The sequence below is a fragment of the Hyla sarda genome, chromosome 4, assembly GCF_029499605.1.
Source record: "Hyla sarda isolate aHylSar1 chromosome 4, aHylSar1.hap1, whole genome shotgun sequence".
In the NCBI taxonomy this organism is placed as follows: domain Eukaryota; kingdom Metazoa; phylum Chordata; class Amphibia; order Anura; family Hylidae; genus Hyla; species Hyla sarda.
In genome coordinates, this window is record NC_079192.1 from 51237471 (window position 1) to 51259595 (window position 22125).

Consider the following 22125-nt stretch of genomic DNA (forward strand, 5'->3'; position numbering starts at 1 on the left):
CTATGTCAATCGTTTAGTACTTAAGTGTTAACTCATCTATGTTTTAATGTACTAATACCTTGTCATCGCTGTATATATTTGTTGCCCTCTTGTCCCCTGATGAGCCTATGTCTCCACATTAGGCGAAACGCGTTGGTAGAAGAGGCTAACTTATCTGTATATATTGTCTCTATGTTTCCCATTCCTATCCACACTTAGTTTAGGAACCCCCCCTAGAACAGGTAGGGCTCTGAGTGTAGGCACTCACCTGTACCCTCACCCCCTTCCCATTATTAGTTAACACTTTTTGATAACGATTTTATCAGTGAAATAAATTAAGATTTGATATCTAAACCTTATTGGTGATTTTTCACTTTTGCTATATAATATTTACTTTCACCAAGGGATACCTTTATCATTTTATGGATTGAGAAAACCAATTATCTTTATTTTCTCCTGAGTTTCATGTCACATATTTTGTCTTTTTTTGCATTCATTTTTAATGGACCTAATAAAGGTTATGCAAAATAGAGGTAGCTAGTCAGCCAGATGGAAATTTTCTCATAGAGGATCGGGCTTATGTATAAACAGCCCTCCTCTGCAACTAAAAAATCCAATTCTCAATGACGGGACCCCACGAGTTGTCAGCAGGCTGTGAAATTTCTTTCTCAAGTGGGAAAAAATAGCAGGAAGCTCATGGGTCCTAGAGACCAACAGAAAGGGGCTCATCTAAGAGTTCTCAAGCCCACCGCCTTCTCGTTTTATATTAACAAAAAGCCTGTCTGATCAATGGGTCGATCCCAGCTACAGGAGGAGGTCCTATCTCTCCTACACAAAGGAGTTCTAGTTCCAGTTCCCCCAGAAGAAAGGGGTCAGGGGTTCTATTTGTCCCTGTTTCTAATAAAGAAACCCAGCAATTCTTTCAGGGTCATTATAAATTTAAAGCCTCTAAATCGATACCTAAAGTATAAACATTTCAAGATGGAAACATTAAAATCAACTATAAACCTTCTGTCAAAATACTTTCATGGCATTCCTAGACTTGAGGGATGCCTACCCGCATGTGCCGATTCACGAAAATTTCCAAAAGTATCTAGGACTGGTAGTTCATGTAAATTCACAGCTGTTACATCTCCAGTTCGGGATATCTGTTGCCTCAAGGGTCTTCACAAAGATCGTGGCAGAAATGGCAGCACACATTCGAGAAGGAGATGGCATCTTTCTGCCGTATCTATACGACTTCCTCTTGGTAGCATAATCAAAAGAGAAGTTACTATATTTTCTAGAACGTACAGTCAACATCCTAGAGAAATAAGGTGGTTAATTACTTAGTCTTCCCTTCTACTACACAGCAAAAGATTTTTCTGGGAATCATGTTGGATTCCAACCAAAAGCAAAAATCTTTTCTTCCATCACAGAAGGTAGAAAAGATCATTTCTTTGGTTAGAGAAGTTCCCGGTTCTCCTTGTTTGTCCATTAGGAAGGGCATGTCTCCTTTGGGATTATTCACAGCAGCTATTCCCGCAGTTCCTTGGGCCCAAGGTCATTCTAGGGTACTTCAGAATTATTGAAATTTTGATATGGATCTAAAGTTGATCTGGATAGGAAGATAAATCTTTCTCCCAATGTAATTTTCTCTCAAGTGGTGGTTAAATGTTGATAATCTTTCTAAGGGTTTGGATTGGAGATCCCCTCTTCCATTAATCATTACTACAGACGCTGGGAGTGGGGGGCCCATGTGGGAGCAGGCCAACAGAGTGGGGAACTCACGCAGATTCTCTCCTTCTTCAGGGGGTTTGGATCAGTGTAGCAATCAGGGGCTCTCGGAATGTAAGGGAACTGAGAGCAATTTTTTACGCCCTATCCCAGAATCCTATCTATCATTTCTTTCAACATTACACCTGAAGGGCTCATACAACATTAAAGGGGTATTCCGCTAGAAAACATGTATGGTGGTTAGAGGACTACATTGGTGATGAGAGGTGTGTGTGTGTGTGTGTGGGGGGGTGTGTTGTGGGGGTGATAAGAGGTGCAGTGGGGGTGTTATTGGGGTGATAAGTGGTGCCGTAGGGGTGTTATGGGGGTGATAAAAGGTGCAGGGGGGGTGATAAGAGGGGCAGTAGGGTTGTTATGGGGCTGATAAGAGGGCAAGTAGGGTTGTTATGGGGCCGATAAGAGGTGCAGTAGGGTTGTTATGGGGGTAATAAGAGGTGCAGTAGGGGTGTTATGGGGGTGTTATGAGGGTGATAAGAGGTGCAGGGGGGTGTTATGGGGGTGATAAGAGGTGTAGTAGGGGTGTTATGGGGGTGATAAGAGGTGCAGGGGGGGTGTTATGAGGGTGATAAGAGGTGCAGGGGGGGTGTTATGAGGGTGATAAGAGATGCAGGGAGGGGTGTTATGGGGGTGATGAGAGGTGCCCCCCCCTGCACCTCTCCTCATCACCCCCCCATAACCCCCCCTGGTTATAGTAGTATTTTATTCAGGGTACAGTGTGGGGCAGTATTATATTCAGGGTACAGTGTGGGGCAGTATTATATTTAGTTGGTACAGTGTGGGGCAGTATTATATTCACGGTACAGTGTATAGCAGTATTATGTTCAAGGTACAGTGTGTGGCAGGATTATATTTAGTGGGTACAGTGTTTGGCAGTATTGTATTCAGGGGTACAGTGTGGGGCAGTATTATATTCAGGGTACAGTGTGTGGCAGCATTTTATTTAGTGGGTACAGTGTGTGGCAGTATTATATTTAGTGGGTACAGTGTGTGGCAGTATTATATTTAGGGTACAGTGTATAGCAGTATTATGTTCAGGGTACATTGTGTGGCAGGATTATATTTAGTGGGTACAGTGTATAGCAGTATTATATTCAGGGTGCAGTGTGGGGCAGTATTTTATTTAGGGAACACTTTCTGGCAAGGTTATAATGATTACTGTCTTCATGCAGAGGATGAGGATCTGCTGACAGTGAGGAGCCAATGATGTCTGGAAGTCAGACTCTGCAGAGAAGATGGAGCTGGAGGAAGACCTGGTCTCTGGACCCGATAAAGAAGAAAAGATAACAGAGAAGATGTCACTAAAGGCAGAAGACATCACTGTCCCATCAGAGCTGTAGTCACTTGTAAGTTCTGCAGTGATGATGGGAAAACTGTGTCCAATCTGTGTCTCTCCAGCTGTTACAAAACTACAACTCCCATTGCCAGAGGCTCTCCAGACATGATGGGAGTTTTAGCTTTCCAACAGCTGGAGAACTACTTCAACCGAGGTGATCGATGGGGGTCTCAGCAGTCGGACCCCCACCCAAAAAAAATGGCGCTAGGGGGCGGACAGGGGGTATGGGTAGGGAACACTGCTGCACCTAATGTGGGGGGAACACTGCCTGCCTAATGTGGGGAGAACTATGCTGCACCTAATGTGCATCGTATCGACGTTCGCTCACGTTGCACTCCCAGAATTCAAGGGCCGGCATTACTATGTCCTGACGACGGCCCTAGAGCGTGACGTGCGTGAACATCAAAGGGGGGGGGGGCCTCCATGTCCATTTTGCTTGGGGCCCCCAAATTCCTTCAAACGGCCCTGGTCAGGAACTGTCCGGGGCAGGATAGGTTTGCCATGGGGATTCGTTCCTGCTCTGGACAATTCCTAACATGGATAGAGGTGTCAGCAGCTGATAAGTACTGGAAAGAAAGATTTTTAGATAGAAGTAATTTACAAATAGGTTTTACTTTCTGGCACCAGTTGATTTAAAAAAAATGTTTTCCAGCGGAGTACCCCTTTAAGGCAGACTATTTGAGTATTCACAGCCTCAATTAGGGGGATTGGTCCTTGAATACAGAAGTTTTTGGCCTCAGGTTGTTTTCTATTTATAGACCTATTTGTCACAAGACTAAAGAAGATCAAAAGAAAACCAGAAGATCTACTGTCAGGGATAGATCCTTGGACAAAAGGGCTTCTTTACGCCATTCACCCAGTCAGTTTACTTCCGAGGGTTCTAAGCAAGATCAGGGAGGATCAACCCGCAGTTGTCCTAATTGCACCTGTCTGGTTTTCTTGGCTTTAGACTCTCTTGGTAGCCAGGCCGTGGATCCTTCCTAAAATCCCAGACCTTCTACACTAGGGAACAATAGTTCACCTGGAATCGAAGAGCTTGCATCCGACAGCCTGGCTATTAAAAGGCAACCATTGAAGAGTATAGGGGAGGGGGGGGGGGGGGGGGGGGGGGCTCTATGGTGTAATTTCCACCTTGTTAGCTAGCAGGGAGAAAGTAATCTCCCAGATCTACCTTAGGACATGGAAGGCTTTTTGTGGGTTTTCAAAAAACCTGGTAGATGTATGTGCTGGTGCCATGGGTGGTGTAGAGAAATACCTCATTACTTTGTGACGCCAGGGCACCGTTATCCTATACATGGTCCGAGGTTGGAGAAAGCCTCTCCTGGGCAAGACACGGGGAGTAAAAGAACACACCGACGTCAGGTTATGGATAACTGTCTTTACTGAGCTGGGTGTAGATGGTATTACACTGACAGTATGGTGCGGAGTGAGATGATGCAGCATAACCCCTTTGGAGCACTGTTGCCTTGCTGTGACTTGTGGTGCTTTCACTGAATAACATTATACTGACTTGAGAGACTTGAAGATTAACAGAACCCTAGCTACTAGGATCAATGTCTTGTAGCTTCCTCTGCAAGGGCATGGACTTCCACTGTGCGGGTGATCCTTCCAGAATGACCGGATAAAGTAGATTTGATCTGGGCCTTCCCTCAGAGCACACAACACACCTTACACCTTTACCGCACTGATGCTCAGCATAATTTCACACCTTAGATGTGAGACGTTGCCTTTTGCAGTAGACATGACATCCCTGGAGGGTTTCTCAACAACTTTATGTACAGTTTCAAGGCAAATCAAAGGGTAGAGCGGCATCAGCTCAGAAAGTAGCAAGATGGATCAAATAGGCCATTGAGTTAACCAAAACAGCTTCAGGGACGTCTGACTGGTCTTCGTTTGGTGTCTTCTTAGTCTGTTAAGTCCCAATTTTTTATTTTTTTCTCAATTTAATGTTTTTTTTCTTTCAAGCTGGGATATGTTATTCTCTGAGAAGACAGAGTGTCATATGTAATAGTTTCTTTTAACATTTGAAAACATTCATTTAATATTGTGCATGTAATTATTAAAGGTTGGAAACTTCCTAAATCATTCTAATGATGATATCATAATATTCTTCTAGACCAAAAAGAAGAAAAGAGAAAAAAGGGGCACTCACAAGTCTTATCCGGACTTTATTGAATGGTTTACAGAAGCAGGGACGCCAGGTAGATGTTAAATTGCGTCAGACCAGCCTGTTGCTAATCTGCTTATAAGGGATAGCACCGCGGGACGATCTTAGGACTGCATCGACATCATATATACTGGTCATTGCCGTGTTTTAGTCCGTGAATTGCATTTCCGCCACATCGAAATCATCGACATCATAATATTCTTCTACTTGTTTTTCTTATAGCCAACTAAACTTAATCAAACATTCAAGCAGAGCAAGTACAAAGCTACCAAGGCTAAGTCATCAATATCTCCAGTGCCCAGGCCAAGTTCAGAGTGTTTTTATTTGTCAACTGGGAAACCCTCAACAAGACACCAGCTCAATAGTCAGAATGAGCTGTGTATCTTAGCCTCCAGAAGACCATCAAGAAAATTCCAGCATTCCCAAGGTACAGATGAAGACACCTGCCTGGGACCGAATAAGCAAAGTGCAACACCGGTGGTTGGCAGCCGCCAGCGGCCAGGGCATCCTGCTGCTGACCTCGGCTGAGTTGCATGCACGGCTCCTTTTCTGCGCTGTTGGCTCTAGACTTTTTTCCCTGCACTGACACAGGTGGCGACAGTTTTAGTTGCTGGAAGGTGTGTGTTTCTATGCTGATATCCTGCATCTGACCATAGCCTGTTTCCTGACTCTATCTCAAGCCTGACCTCTCTGTACGTGTTTGCTTCTCCAGTGTATGACTTGGATTGTCTACTACACCTCTGTCTGCTAGCAAGCAGATCTAAGCTTCTCAGCTTTGATTTCTAACCGCACCAGCTCTGCTAAAAGTTAGCTCTGCTTCATCTGACTCTGCTGCACTTATTTTATCTGGTTACAGCTCACCTCGTCTGCCTGTATCCCTGTTACGAAGCAATGGGGCGTTATGGCCTTACTAGCCAGCTGCCACTTAGCCACAGGGAAGACATCAGGTCGCTACCACAACTGGTCCAGCTTAAATTCAGCTTCTGCATCCTAGGGCTGTATGCTACAGAAGTTCTTTTCTTTTTTTATTTATTTGTCTGTCTGACCACAGTGCTCTCAGCTGACACCCCTGTCCATGTCAGGAACTGTCCAGAGGAGGATAGGCTTGCTATGGAAATGTGCTCCTGCTCTGGACAGTTTCGGAAATGGACAGATGTGTCAGCAGAGAGCACTGTGGTCAGACATAAAAGAACTTCCTGTGGAGCATAGAGCAGCTGATGAGTTCTGGAAGGATTAAGATTTTTCAATAGAAGTAATTTGCAAATCTGTATAACTTTCTGGCACCAGTTTATTTAAAAAATAAAAAAGTTTTGCACCAGAGTACTCCTTTAAGGGGTGGAGGAGGCCAGATAAACCATCTATGAAAAGCCTGTGATCAAAGGTTATATGTCATTGTCACATTCTTCCTAACAAATAAAATGAAACCTCTCCAAAAGACCACCACCTTATTCAGACAAGATTTCAAGACAGATTTTCACTCCACTACATATTGGCCCTTATTTACTAAGAGTGTTGTGTAGGTTTCTCTGTGGGTTTTAATTCCCTACAATTTATTTTCCACGGTATTTACTAAGGTTTCCCTACATTTGCCACTTTCCCTACATTTTGCTTTTTTTACACATGATCTGATCTGTAGGGTTTCCTCAGCTGAAATCCACCACATTTTCTGTGGAAACTTTAATAAATATGTTGGGATTTTGTCAAAATGTTGGAAACACGCCCCTTTCCCCAACGGGCACGCCCCTTTTTCAGGTTCTTAGGTGCAAATTCAGACGCAGACAGAATTTCAGGCACATATTCTGGCGCAGACAGAATTTCAGGCGCAATGCGCCCGAAACTGGCGCACAACCCGACAACACATGTCGGGTTTGCAATAGTAAATGAGGGCCATTATGTGTAGTGTTAGTTTTCTTTGAGAAGACCACACATATAATAGACCACTTTTCAATGCAATTTTGGGTGGTCTTTTCAAAGAGGTATCAGCACAAATAGGATATATAAAAAAACAATAAAACAAAGGACACATCTTGTTAACATTGGTTATACAGTTTACTATGCACGATAATAAAGTATCTATGTACCTCTAAATATGTCACACAGCTACCAAATAACGCTAGTATAAACACTAGGAATATTACCGCCATACATTTTACCACTGTACTGTTACTGACCAAATCTTGTATATTGAGACCAATATGACCAGTATACTAGGGATAAAAGTATTGCCACAACATAACAACAATACCACATAGGGACTGGATAATACCATCATGCGGTTACTGAATAAAGTCCACTATACAAAGACCAATATTATACCCTACCGTCCCATACTGCAACCCATATAGTGATATATATATATATATATATATATATATACCACCTCTACACAGGTTCTATATCCAGTGACTCACAGGAGGCAGGAGTGAATCACTGATGGTCTTCATTGATAAGAGTTGTTCACTTTTTATTTTCTTCCCCCATCTGACCCAAATCATCATGAAGACTTCGTTTGGGTATTACCTTTATACCAATTCCCCATCACAGTAATATTGCCTCTTCTCTTTCCCCATATAGTGGTTAGATGCCCCTGTGGACAGGGGATAAGTTGATTTTCGTCGGAGTACTCCTTTAATAAAGTTTTGGCTAGAGATGAGTGCATTTTTGAAAAATTCGATTCGGCCAATTCTCAAAATTTTCGGTCTGAATTTATTTGCTGCATATCACTATTAAAACGTGCTATTTCTGGCCTACAGAGAGCCTCAATAGGGGTGTAGAACAATTTGCCTTGCTGTAACATGCATGGAGTGTGTGCTGGGTTAGTAAAATAATACTGTTATTCAATATGACATGCAGATCAGATGACAGAGCCTGGAGGTGACATCAGTATGAGGAGACCATATAGTGGCTAAGTGACACAGCGTGGAGGTGGCGTCCGTATGAGGAGAACACATAGTGACTGAATGACACCACCTGGAGTTGGCAGCAGCATGAGAAGAAATATAGTGGCTGAATGACACAGTGTTGAGCTGGCGGCAGCATGAGGAGAACAAATAGTGGCTTAATGACAAAGCGTGGAGGTAGCGGCAGCATGAGGAGACCACATAGTGGCTGAATGACACAGCCTGGAGTTGGCGGCAGCCTGGATTTTGCAGCAGCATGAGGAGAACATATAGTGGCTGAATGACACAGTGACGAGGTGGCGGCAGCTTGAGAAGAACATATAGTGGCATAATGACACAGCGTTGAAGTGGCGGCAACACGAGGAGACCATGTAGTGGCTGAATGACAGCGTGGATATGGCGGCAGCATGAGTAGATCACATAGTGGCTTAATGACACAGCTTTGAGTTGGCGGCAGCATATAGTGCCTGAATGACACAGCCTGGAGTTTGTGGCAGTATGAGGAGACTATAGTGGCTGAATGACAGCCTGGAGGTGGCGGAAGCATGAGACCACCATAAAGCCTCAATAGGGGTGTAGAACACTTTGTCTTGTCCTAACACGCATAGGGATTGTGCTGCGTTAGCAAAATAATACTTGTATTCAGTATGACATGAGGATTACAGGCATCGCTATTAGAATCACTGCCACAGAGCGTCTGGATGTGGCAGCGGGGAGGCGTCAAAATTGAAGAGAAGAGATTTTAAATGTAATTTTTATTTAATAAAATTTTAATTTATTTACATTTTTTGAGTACCCATTCTAGTGAGCATCGAGGGGGGGGGGGGGGGACGGTGTCTGACCATTGGGCCCCCCGCTATCTCCTTCACGGGGTCCCGGCAGTCGGCTGGAAGGGGGGCATGCACGGAGCGTCGGCCGACACGCCCCTCCATGAACCCCATAGAGATACATGGAGGGGGTGTGCCGGCCACGGTTTCCTGTGGGGTACAGACATCAGCTTCCAGCAAACTGCCGGGGTCCCGTTCAGGAGATCGCGGGGGTCCCAGCGCTTGGACCCCCATGCGATCTATAACTTTGTCCCTATCCTTGGATAGGGGATAAATTATTTTTCACCAGACTACTCCTTTAACAGAGGGGCCTACCCAAACTATATGGAAGCAACTATTAACAGAGGGGCCTACCCAAACTATATAGGGGGCTGCATATAATTTGGTTAGGCCCCTCTGTTAATAGTTGCCCCCATAGTTGTGGTAGGCACCTCTGTTAATAGTTGTTGTAGGCCTGGGCCCCTCTCAGAGAGGCCTACAACTATATGGGGGGAAAACTATTAGCAAAGAAGGGCCTACAACAACTATATGGGCCTGGGCACAACTTGCGCAGGGGTGTAGCTAGAAACCACAGGGCCCGATGCAAAAAATTTCCTCACGGCTGCATACCTAAATCGATTTTTCAAAATCGGAATTTTTCAGGGACCAGTTCAGTTTTGAAGTGGATTTGAAGGGCCTTCATATTAGAAATACCCCATAAATGACCCCATTACCATTATAAAAACTGCACCCCTCAAAGTATTCAAAATGCAATTCAGAATGCGTGTTAACCCTTTAGGTGTTTCACAGGAATAGCAGCAACGTGAGAAAATTTAAAATCTTAATTTTTTACACTTTTTTACAGTTTGTAAAATTTTACAAGGGGTAAAAGGAGGAAAAGCCCCCAAAATTTCTCTCAAGTAAGGAAATACCTCATATGTGGATGTAAAGTGCTCTGTGGGTGCACTAGAGGACTCAGAAGAGAAGGAACGACAATGAGGGGCATTTACTAAGGGGTTTAGTCATTTTTTTCTGACTATTTTTGGCGCAAAATTGTCGCAATTGCGCCTACCCTATTTTTCGTGCGACTTTCTCTAGCAAGAGCTAGAAAGTCAATTTTTCCCCCGCTTGATTTACGCAAGTTTTCAGTTTTTACTTGCAGTGGTCAGGTATTTATTAACTGAGACAGTCGCAGTTGCGCAATAAAATGTCGCAACGGCTGTAAAAATTGACTAAATTTACTCCAGCTCCAACATGGAGCAGGAAAAGTTACTGCCGCCCGGACTCCGACATACTTTCTCCCTGCTACCCTCACTTCGCTACAGGGACACTGCATTTACATCCCCCCCCCTCTCACCTGCCAGCGCCACACAACTCCCATCTGTCTGCTAACTGTTGCAAGACTATTAGTCCCAGCATGCACTTACAGTGAGGACATGCTGGGAGTTGTAGTCTTGTAGCAGCGGGAGCTGAGCGGCGCGGGCGGGAGACAGGGGGGGGGATATCAGTGTCCCCATAAGTGAGGGTAGCGAAGAGGCCGTATGAGGAGCCCAGGCTCCTGCCCTGAGAGCCAAAGGCTTTGGCTGTCAGGGCATGCTGGGTGTTGTAGTTTTGCAACAGCTGGAGGGCCACAGTTTGCAGACCACTGTTGCAAAACTAAACAGCTGAAGGGGACCGGCGAAGACGTTCACTTACCCTTCCGAGGCTCCAGCGACGATCGGTGACAGATCATTGGGCGGCACTAGCGCTAACCCCCAATTATTACCCCGGTACCCAACGCCACAGGGGTGCCGGAAGAGCCGGGACCAACAGGCCTGGAGCGTCAAAAATGGCGCTCCTGGGCCTAGGGGGTAACAGGCTGGCGTTATTTAGGCTGGGGGGGGGGGGGCCAGTAACAATGGTCCTCGCCCACCCTGGTAACATCAGGCTGTTACTGTTTGGTTGGTATTTGGCTGAGAATGAAAATAAGGGGGACCCTATGCGTTTTTTTTTAAATAAATAATTAAATATTTTTAAAAAACACATAGGGTCCCCCCTATTTTTATTCTCAGCCAAATACCAACCAAACAGTAACAGCCTGACATTACCAGGGTGGGCGAGGACCATTGTTACTGGCCCTCCCCAGCTTAAATAACACCAGCCTGTTACCGCCTAGGCCCAGGAGAGCAATTTTTGATGCTTCGGGCCTGTTGGTACCGGCTCTTCCCGGCACCCCTGTGGCGTTGGGTACTGGGGTAATAATGGGGGTTAGCGCTAGCTATTTTTGTGGCTAACGCTAAGCCCGGCTTAGTAATGGACTCCGTCTGTAAGACAGCTTCCACTACTAAGCCTGTCTAATAAAGTAAAAAAAAAAAAAACACAACAGGTTTAAAAAAAAATTTATTACAAAAAAACACTCCCCCACAAGCCCTCGTTAACCATTTTATTAACATCAAGCAAAGAAAAACGCTGGTCGTCGAAGTAGTCCACCGAATCCGAAGGAGTCCACAAGATACACGGATCTGCAGAAGAAGTAACAAAAAAAAAAAGAGTAAGTACATTTAGGGAGAAAAAACAGTGTTAAAAATATGTAATAAACACACACACACTAAACGCCGTTTACCACTATTCTGAGCCATGACTACAATTTAGTTATTGAATTATTTAGATGTGGTGAAAAAGCTAAAAAAAACTCAAAAAGAAAAGATCCAGAAGGAAACCTAGCTGCCAAACCTATTCAGACAGCAGGAAAAAGGAACAGACTATTTTTTCTACTACATGAAGTAAATTTCCCACTTTTGCCTATGTGTGCCAAATTTATTAACGCCATGCAACAATTTAGTAAATTTGTCGCACATAGTCAAAAATGAAGTAGAAAAAAAACAGTGTAAAAACCAGGCTACATAGTAAAAGATTAGTAAATGCCCCTCAATGGGATTTTAGAGAGTGAATTTTGCTTAAATGGTTTTTGGGGGGCATGTCGCATTTAGAAAGCCCCTATGGTGCCAGAACAGCAGAAAAAAAAAAACACATTGCACACTGTTTGGGAAACTATACCCCTCAAGGAACGTAACAAGGGGTACAGTGAGCCTTAACACCCCACAGGGGTTTGACGACTTTTCGGTAAAGTCGGATTTGTAAATAAATTTTTTTCACTAAAATGCATTCCCCCCCCCCCAAATTTACCATTTTAACAAGAGGTAATAGGAGAAAATGACCCCCCAAAATTTGTAACCCCATTTCTTCTGAGTTTGGAAATACCCCATGTGTGGACATAAGGTGCTCTGCAGGCAGACTACAATGCTCAGAAGAGAAGGAGTGCCAATGAGCTTTTTGAAAGCAAATTTTCCTGAAAAGGTTTTTGGGGGTGTGGTGTCCCGGTACCGCATCCTATACGGTACCTATGTATGTGTGGGTCCCCATAGCCAGAGTCCCTAGGACGTAGGGATCCCTGTCACTTAATTAACCCCTTGTCGCCTCTATTTCTACTAATAGACCAGTGGTCTATATAAGGTTAATGTAAATATAATGATATATCTGTAAATAAATGGTTAATTACCTGTGCCATAGCGTTGAGGGACCTGCAGGTCATGTGACTAGGTGAACTCTATGGTATTAAGCTTAAGGACCTTTGGAGGCCCTGTGATGTAAGCAATCACATTACTCTCTGTAATGGTGAATGGCAGATGTTCGGACCAATCGAATTTGCCCCGTCCCCTGCCCATATAAGGGAGCGGCGGCCAACTTTTCTCTCTCTTGTTCCTGCGCAGCCAAGCAGTAAGAATCTCTCTTACCTCGTGGGCTGTCATGAGAGAAGGATCTGCGCAGTAACTAACGCAGTGAGTTAGGCCCGAGCCTTGCGGCTAATTATAGAGTGTATGAATTCCCAAACACTCTGCAGCATCACCGGACCTAATAATACCCCTAAATCCAGACGGATCTGCAAATCCCTCCCTAAAGTCAGAGGCTGTATCATTAACGCAACAACTGTCAGTCACTAAGTAACCTAAGGACTGTTTATATGAGACTGTTACTGTGCCGTGGATATTGCAAGCACTTCAGTAAAGTTATTCACGTTCAAGTTCAATCTCTTTGTGGACCTTCAGTCATTTCATGCACCTATCGTTACTGGGAAGGGCGGCGATAGGCCGTAACATTGATTCAGCATACCAGCCCTCAGCCTGGCGTCACGAACTATAGGGTTAACATTAACCCCTCATATACCATACCACCACCACCATACACCCCCCAAGGGCTACCACAGGGGGAATGTCGCATTTAGGAAGCCTCTATGGTGTCAGAACAAAAAAAAAATACACATGGCATAGTATTTTGGTAACTACACCCCTCAAGGCATGTAAAAAGGGTTACAGTAAGCCTTAACACCCCACAGGTGTTTGACAACTTTTCTTTAAATTCGGATGTGTAAATGAAGTTTATAAAAAAAATTTTCACAAAAATGCAGTTTTTTTCCCCCCCAAATTTACCATTTTTACAAGAGATAATAGGAGAAAATGCCCCCCCCCACAATTTTTAACCCCATTTCTTCTGAGTATGGAAATACACCATATGTGGATGTAAAGTGCTCTGATGGCGCACTACAATGCTCAGAAGAGGAGCGCCATTGAGCTTTTGGAGATAGAATTTGTTTGCAATGGAAGTCGGGGGCCATGTGTGTTTACAAAGCCCCCCATGGTGCCAGAACAGTGGACCCCCACGTGACCCCATTTTGAAAACTACACAACTCACAGAATTGAATAAGGGGTGCAGTGAGTATTTACACCCCACTAGCGTTTGACAGATTTTTGGAACAGTGGGCTGTGCAAATGAAAAATTTTATTTTTCATTTTCCTGGACCACTGTTCCCAAAATCTGTCAGACATTTTGTCAGCACCATGGGGGCTTTGTAAACACACATGATCTTCAATTTCAGACACATTCTCTCTCCAAAAACCCAATGGAGCTCCTTCCCTTCTGAGCATTGTAGTTCACCCTCAGAGCACTTTACATCCACATATGGGGTATTCCCATACTCAGAAGAAATGGGGCTAAACATTTTGGGGGGGGGGGGGGTGTTTTCCTATTTCCCCTTCTGAAAATGACAAATGTAGGGTAACACCAACATTTTAGTGAAAACATTTTTTTTTTCTCATTTTCACATCCAACTTTAACAAAAATGTGTCAAACACCTGTGGGGTATTGAGGCTCACTATACCCCTTGATATGTTCCATAAGGGGGTGTAGTTTTCCAAATGGGGTCACATGTGGGTATTTATTTTTTTGCGTTGGTCAGAACTGCTGTAAAATCAGCCACCCCAGTGCAAATCACCAATTTAGGCCTCAAATGTACATAGTGCGCTCTCACTCCTGAGCCCTGTTGTGCACCCGGAGAGCATTTTCCGTCCACATATGGGGTATTTCCATACTCAGGAAATTGTGTTACAAATTTTGGGGGTCTTTTTTTCCTTTACCTCTTGTGAAAATAAAAAGTATGGGGCAACACCAGCATGTGAGTGTAAAAAATTTAATTGGACATCCTGTTGTAGACCCCAACTTTTCCTTTTCATAAGGGGTAAAAGGAGAAAAATCACCCCAAAATGTGTTAGGCAATTTCTCCCGAGTACGGAAATACCCCATATGTGGCCCTAAACTGTTGCCATGAAATACGACAGGGCTCCGAAGTTAGAGAGTGCCATGCGCATTTGAGCACTAAATTAGGGATTTGCATAGGGAAGTTGGATGCAAGAATTACACTTGCCTCCAATACCAAAAAAATAACCTATGGCAGTTTTCCCCAGCTGTTTCGAAACTCCCAGCATGCCTGGACAGTCAATGGCTGTCCGACAATACTGGGAGTGCAGGGGTATGTGTATATGTAGTGTTTTACTTTTTATTTTGTGTAGATGTAGTGTAGTGTAGTGTTTTTAGCGTACATTCACACAGGCGGGGGTTTACAGCAAGTTTCCCGCTGGGAGTTTGATCTGCGGTGGAAAATTTGCCACAGCTCAAACTTGCAGCAACCTCCAGCTATTGCAAAACAGCTGGAGGCACACTGGTTGCGAAACACGGAGTTAGGTAACAAACTCTGTATTTCGCAACCAGTGTGCCTTCAGCTGTTGCAAAACTACAACTCTCAGCATGCATTGACAGCCGAAGGGCATGCTGGGAGCTGTAGTTATGCAACAGCTGGAGGCACACTACTACATCTCCCAGCATGCCCTTTGGCTGTCCGTGCATACTGGTTGTTGCAGTTATGCAACAACTGGAGGCACACTTTTTCATAGAAAAAAAAGTGCCTCCAGCTGTTGCATATCTACAAGTCCCAGCATGCCTTTTGGCTGTTCATGCTGGGAGTTGTTGCTTAGAAACAGCAGGAGGCGAACAACTCACCTCCTGCTGGATCCTGCCGCCGCCCGGGGACCTCCGCCGACGCCGTCGATGCTGGGGACTGTCGCCTGCCCCGATAGACAGGTAAGGGACCTCCGATCGCCACCCGATCACCTCCCAGCAGGCTCGGTGATTGATCGGTTATCTCGACCGATTAATCACGCACCCTTTCCTGCTCGAAAAGGGTGATAGGTGGCGTCTCGGACGCCACCTATCACCCTTTTGTTCTGGGTCACCGGAGACCCGATTGACCCGGAATCACCGCTAATTGCCGGTCTGAATTGACGGTCTCAGGACCCCCCTAGGGGTTTGCACGGGGTGCTTGCTGAACGATTTCAGCAGGTATCCCGATCCAGTCCCCACCCGGCGAGTCCTTAAGTCCCAGGGAGCCAGGTTGTACCTTTACGCCCTGTGTCCTTAAGTGGTCAAAGATCTGAATTTATTTTACCTCTTAAGGACAAAGGGCTTACCTGTATGCCCTGCACCCGCTCCAGTTATATAAAGCCGGGTCACACGCTAACATCGGGTCAGTCCTGGGACCAAGCAATGGCTGGGACCCAGGGGCTAATCACCAATCCCGGTAATGTCTGGTATTAACCCCTTAGACGCGGCAATCAAAGTTGATGTAAAAAAAAATGCTTCCGGCAGCTGAGTTGGGCTGATGATCAGCTGAGGACACACGAGGAGGGTCCCTACCTTCCTCCACGGCGTCCTCCTAAGCATACGATTGATTGCTCCAAGCCTGAGATCCAGGCTGGAGAAATGGAGCGCCGATAACACTGATCAATGCTATGCTATGGCGTAGCATTGAACACTGTATGCAATCAAAAGTATGTAAAAAATGTGTAAAAAGAAAAAGTTTGAAAAAACTTAATAAATGGGATTTAACTCTTTCCCAAATAAAAGTTTGAATCACCCCCCTTTTTCCTTTAAAAAAAGAAATATGTAAACAAAATTAAACATAAAACGTATGTGGTATCGCCGCATGCGTAAATGTCCAAACTATAAAAATATAATAATTATCCCGCACGGTCAATGGCATACACATAAAAAATTTCCAAAGTCCAAAATAGCGTATTTTTGGTCACTTTGTATACCATTTTTTTTTTTATAAAAAGCGATCAAAAATGGTATCGATAAAAACTTCAGATCATGGTGCAATAGGGAGGTAAAAACTAGTACAGAGGGAAAAGTGGCCGATCAAATAAAAAATGATCACAATGAGAGGGACAGAAATGATTGGAATCGTAATGATGTTGCTGGAACATCTAACACCGACGCACTTTGGTAGCTCAAACTTTTTGTCTAGAATCCTGGTTATGTAAGTAGTTGATGCTATGGTAACACAGGTCATCCAGTCCTGTTCACTTAGACTGCAAATAGCTGTAATTTTACAATTTTCTGTCTGGAGCCACTGCCCGTACCTGCATTTTGAGATGTGGAGAGGGTGTAAAACAGCATCTAAGGTTACATAACATATAATATAGCAGTCCATTTAAAGCAGTGTTTCCCAACCAGACGGCATCCAGCTGTTGCATAACTACAACTCCCAGCATGCCCGGACAGCCTTTGGCTGTCCGGGCATGCTGGGAGTTGTAGTTTTGCAACAGCTGGTTGCCACCTGGTTGGGACACACTGCTTTAAAGTAATGCATTACTGATCACTGTTCACAAGATTGTGTAAGTGCGAATGGGACATATTTAGTGGAAAAATGAATTCTATTATGGGTAAGCAAAGAGAAAAAAAAATAGTTTTTTTTTTTGGGATATTCATTCTATGACCTTCATCCTATCAAAGTTGTGTTCAAGTATATGCTGCCTCTGGAGGCCTTGAACATGTCATGCACCACATTTTTTTTATGTGTTTCACACTTTCACTTTAGAAAAAGCACATTATAGTCTACCCGACATTTGCATAAAACTTTTTATAAAATGTAGATAATTCCATGTATATTTGTAATATAGATTGGATAAAAATGTGTTTATTTTTGGGTGAAAAAATGCTGTCCCTGCAGCTATTGCCTGCGTGTCTCTGTGAGGAGCCCAAATACAGGAAGTGAGGGTAGGACAAGCAGGGCTCTGTGCAGGCTCCTGGCTTGTCAATCATCCTGCTGTTTGAGCCAGGGGTATGTCACAGAGCCTCACTGCACAGAGCCCTGCTTGTCCTCAGTTTACAGAGCCCCGCTTGTCCTCAGTGTACAGAGCCCCGCTTGTCCTCAGTGTACAGAGCCCCGCTTGTCCTCAGTGTACAGAGCCCCGCTTGTCCTCAGTGTACAGAGCCCCGCTTGTCCTCAGTGTACAGAGCCCCGCTTGTCCTCAGTGTACAGAGCCCCGCTTGTCCTCAGTGTACAGAGCCCCGCTTGTCCTCAGTGTACAGAGCCCCGCTTGTCCTCAGTGTACAGAGCCCCGCTTGTCCTCAGTGTACAGAGCCCCGCTTGTCCTCAGTGCACAGAGCCCCGCTTGTCCTCAGTGCACAGAGCCCCGCTTGTCCTCAGTGCACAGAGCCCCGCTTGTCCTCAGTGCACAGAGCCCCGCTTGTCCTCAGTGCACAGAGCCCCGCTTGTCCTCAGTGCACAGAGCCCCGCTTGTCCTCAGTGCACAGAGCCCTGCTTGTCCTCAGTGCACAGAGCCCCGCTTGTCCTCAGTGCACAGAGCCCCGCTTGTCCTCAGTGCATTCCTGGATCCAATGCTTAATGTGAACAGGAACCTACAGTGTCAGCAGGTCGGTCAGATGCGGGAGCTTTTTTCACTACATGTAATACTCTGGACGAGTTAACATTATTGAGCACTAAAAATCTTGAGCAGCGCATCTACAACTTTTTTCTGGTCTGTACAATCTTTGCAATCATATATAGACAGCAACCGCGTTGCTCGCGGTTTACATATATACAAGACGCCCTCCCAGTTTACCCAGGATACAGAATTCATGGAGGCCTGGGAAAAAGCTCATTTAGACCATGCTACACGCCTCCTTGCACTCGTACTCAAAAAAAACCAAAAGGAGTACAAACGCGTTACCATGGATCTTTGCAAAACCAAACAGGAGTATAAAACCAGAGTGAGTGAAAATAACGCTGCAGCATTCTACATAAAATTTGAGAAGATGAGATGACCATAGCTCAAGTGGAAATAATAGAAAACAAACAAGACATATTATTGCACGATAAGCAAGACTACAATAAAGGCATGATATTTTCTTGGAATACAAGATGCACAATAAGACAAACGACAGGATGCAATACAGAAAATCTCAAAGAAAACCCGTTTCTGAATTTTGTACAACAGATTCTGAGACAAGCTGCTCTGATGATTCTTCTATGCCATGTGACTCAAATAAAAAATTCCCCAACCCTGGTCAACACCCTTTGGAAAACGCACCAGACGGGGCAGGAAGAAATGCAAGAGAACAGGGTCGGAATTCAATCAGAAAACGCAAGGGAGTAACCTGGAACATGACTAGCTGTACAGAATGTCATTAATATCATGGATGTCACCGTTAGCAACGGCTGTTTAACTCTGCTGTCTAAAGGCTTGAACTTTGGTTTGTGTGCCTCTTGATTATGCTCAGTTTGAAATTGATTTCTATAAAAGGCTACGTAAAATCTCCAGAAATATTTTTTTAAACATCCTGACAGGTGAGATGTTATCTTAAGAGAGGGGGAAGTGCCCGTGGAGATAGGTCCCTTTGGTTTTAGCCCAGTCAGCACTTTTTCTTTCCAAGAAAACCTCTGTATTGAGACGTTAGCCACTCTGGCTTCTTTTACACCTGCTCCCTTCTTAGGTCACATGTAGACAAAGGCGTCATTTCTATATAAAATGCTGAACACCTGCTGATTGATCTTCCACGCCATCCCAAGTGGTACTTCCTCCCAAACGTTTCCAAGTTGCAGAGCCGACCCCCTGGGTGACCCATTGTCGTGGGGATCAGCTCTGTGGTAAAAACCCCTGTACCAGTATCTCGAGTGGTTACTTAAACCCTTATTAAGTTCTATGCCCCCTTACTTAAAAGACACAGGTGACCTGTTGCAGCAGTTACAGTCTCTCCTGGAGTGATAGCTACCATCTTGCATCTATCGACGTCGAATCCCTGTACACCCGTATCACTCATGATGCAGGTGTACAGGCTATTCGCGAATTCCTTTCTTACATGGGAAAAACCTCTGAATTAATTTCCTTTGTGAGTGAAGCCCTTCTTTTCCACAATGTGTTAAAGTTTGATGGTATAGGCAGGAGACTGGCACTGCTATGGGCATGCCGGTCTCCTGTACCATTGCCAATCTTCTTTCCATTTTTGTTCCAAAACAAATCCTTATGTTAGTAATGTTAAGCTCTTTTTTAGGTATGTTGACGTCCTCATCGTGTGGAAGGGTACTAGTGACAGGTTTGAGGAATTTGTTGCATATCGAAATTTCAATAATGTCAACATGCTTTTCACATCCAACTTTGGAGATCAACAGCTAGAATTCATAGAATTCATAGTTCTTATGAAAATGAACTATCACCACCCAAGGTTTCTGTAAATCAATTGCTAAAAACACATTGGAATACCACAGTTCCCATCCAATCCACACAAAGAGTGTACCATATTCAAAATTTCTTACATTGAAACGCATAAATAGTAGCAGAGAGTCTTTTCTTTCACAGTGGCAAGAATTAAAAAAATAGACTTCTAGCGAGAAATTTTCCAGAAAATGTTATTAATGATGCCTTTGCAAGAAATGAGCTGGACCCTAGTGAAAAACTACTCCAACCTAAATGTACTATTCATAAATCAAATACTAATACTCCATCAAGATTTTGTTTCTCTTTTTCTAATTCCAACTTAAACTCAGCAATTCGCAGGTTCTGGTACATACTGTTAGACTCACCACAGTCGACTGGAACTCGGGAGGTAGTAGATACGCTGGACCACAGTAGTCTGGAACATGAGAGGTAGTAGTAGATCCTCTTGACCTGTGTGGCAGATGCTGCGGCAGGCGGCACCCAGGTCGCTACCCCTGGCATGACTAGACTACACAGGTGGCTGAGGAGAAGCGAGGCACAGAAGGGATGAGACAGGATGTAGTCAGGATAGCAGGTGGTCAGGGCAGGTGGCACAGGAGCGTAGTCAGGAATGTAGCAGTAGGTCAAAAGGCAGACGGCAGGGAACACGGTCAGGTAACGGAATGCAAAGGTCAGGAACATGAGAAGACAACGCAGGAAGTGGTTTCTGTTAGGCACAGTCGCAGAGTCTTCATGGTTGGAGAAGAGCACCCCCAGAGGGAACTTCGCATGTAGTAACTGTAAATTCTGTCCAAAGAACATCAAGTCCAGAACAGTTAAACTCGGAGGGTATACTCACATTATTTATCAATTTATAACCTGTCAATCCACTTATTTAGTGTATGTCATCATTGGTCCTTGCAGATTCTTTTATGTGGGCAAAACCATAAGACACCTTTTTACCCATATACAAACATAAACACTGAAAGACAAACACTTAAATGGCTGAAAGGCAATGACAAAATTATAGTGAGACCCACAGACAAGAGGGGGCAATATCATAATACTGGATGGGAGCTCATATATTGAGGAGGCTATGCATCTGCTTTCTGACACAGTCACTTATGAGAAGTTATCTGGAGACCCCGCATTGAGTTATCAAAGAAAATTGCAATCCCTCTTACGTAGAGGTGTGGAAGTGGGAATTATCTCCCCAAAAAATGGCTGAAAGGTTATATCCAGTCCGACAATCTAAACCCAATTGGTATTATTGGCCCAAGATTCATAATGCTTTCAAGAACCCATCAGGGAGAGCTATTGTGGCTAGTAGGGGCTCAGTTACTGAGTTCCTGTCCTGATATCTCAATTGGTTCTTGAGACCCTTATTAGAATCTATTCCCTCATATCTAGCCGATACAAATGCATCATTGTAGATCTTGGAAGACATTTATTGGCAGGGTGGGTGTAGTCTAGCCATGATTGAGGTCATGGGACTCTCCACCCGCATACGCCATAATGATGGGGCCGATGCAATACGTTTGTTTTTTAAACGAGCAGGGAAAGAAGATTCTTCTGTTAACTTTATGCAAAACTATACTTTTTGTATTAGAACACAATGCATTCAAATTTGGTGATGGCTGGTAAGCCCATGGGTATGGATCTGACCATGGGTACACCTATGGCACCTACTTTTTCTGGGATCTTTATGGCTATGTGGGAGGAGCTCTTTGTTTACGGACCCTTGAACCAGTTTGTCAAGTATATTAGGCACTGGTCAAGGTACATAGACGATGTGCTTATAGTTTGGATTAGAACAGCAGAACAGTTTGAGGCGTTTGTACAGTATTTGAATAGCAATGAGCTGAATATGCAATTTGCCTCTAATTTTGGGGGACGTAAAGTACAATTCCTTCATGTGGAGATTTGTGTTAGTGATGGTGGGAGCATTGGTGGCTAACCTTCAGTCACCAATGTTTTTTTTACATTTTAATACCTTCCACCCATCATGTCATACGGGCACTGCTTTATGGGCAATTTTTAAGATAGGATTAGGAGTGCTGTTTGTAAAAATTGGCATATCCTCCAATCAGATAGGGATTAAGTGGAAATTAATGAACATCCCCCATTGTCTCATTTCGTAGGACTTGTAACCTTAGAGATGAAATTGTTAGTAGTCTGCCTGCCCGTCGGTCCAGTTGGTTACATCGAGATTTACCCAAGTAAAATGTTCTTTTTGTGAACATTTGGATACTTCCCGATGTGTGCAACTGGGAATGGTACACCCTGTTGTTTCTGATTTTATCATATGTAGATCTGA

The 22125-nt window shown here is 44.2% G+C and overlaps 1 long non-coding RNA gene across 1 annotated transcript in view; it reads right to left on the reverse strand.

Annotated features, from left to right (window-relative positions):
* Positions 1–11358: 11358 nt before the first annotated feature.
* Positions 11359–22125, reverse strand: part of LOC130367910 (uncharacterized) — a 225494-nt gene continuing 214727 nt past the window's right edge. The window contains exon 4 of the long non-coding RNA XR_008892213.1: positions 11359–11462. This is a non-coding gene — a long non-coding RNA (uncharacterized LOC130367910). The remainder of the gene's footprint in view (positions 11463–22125) is intronic.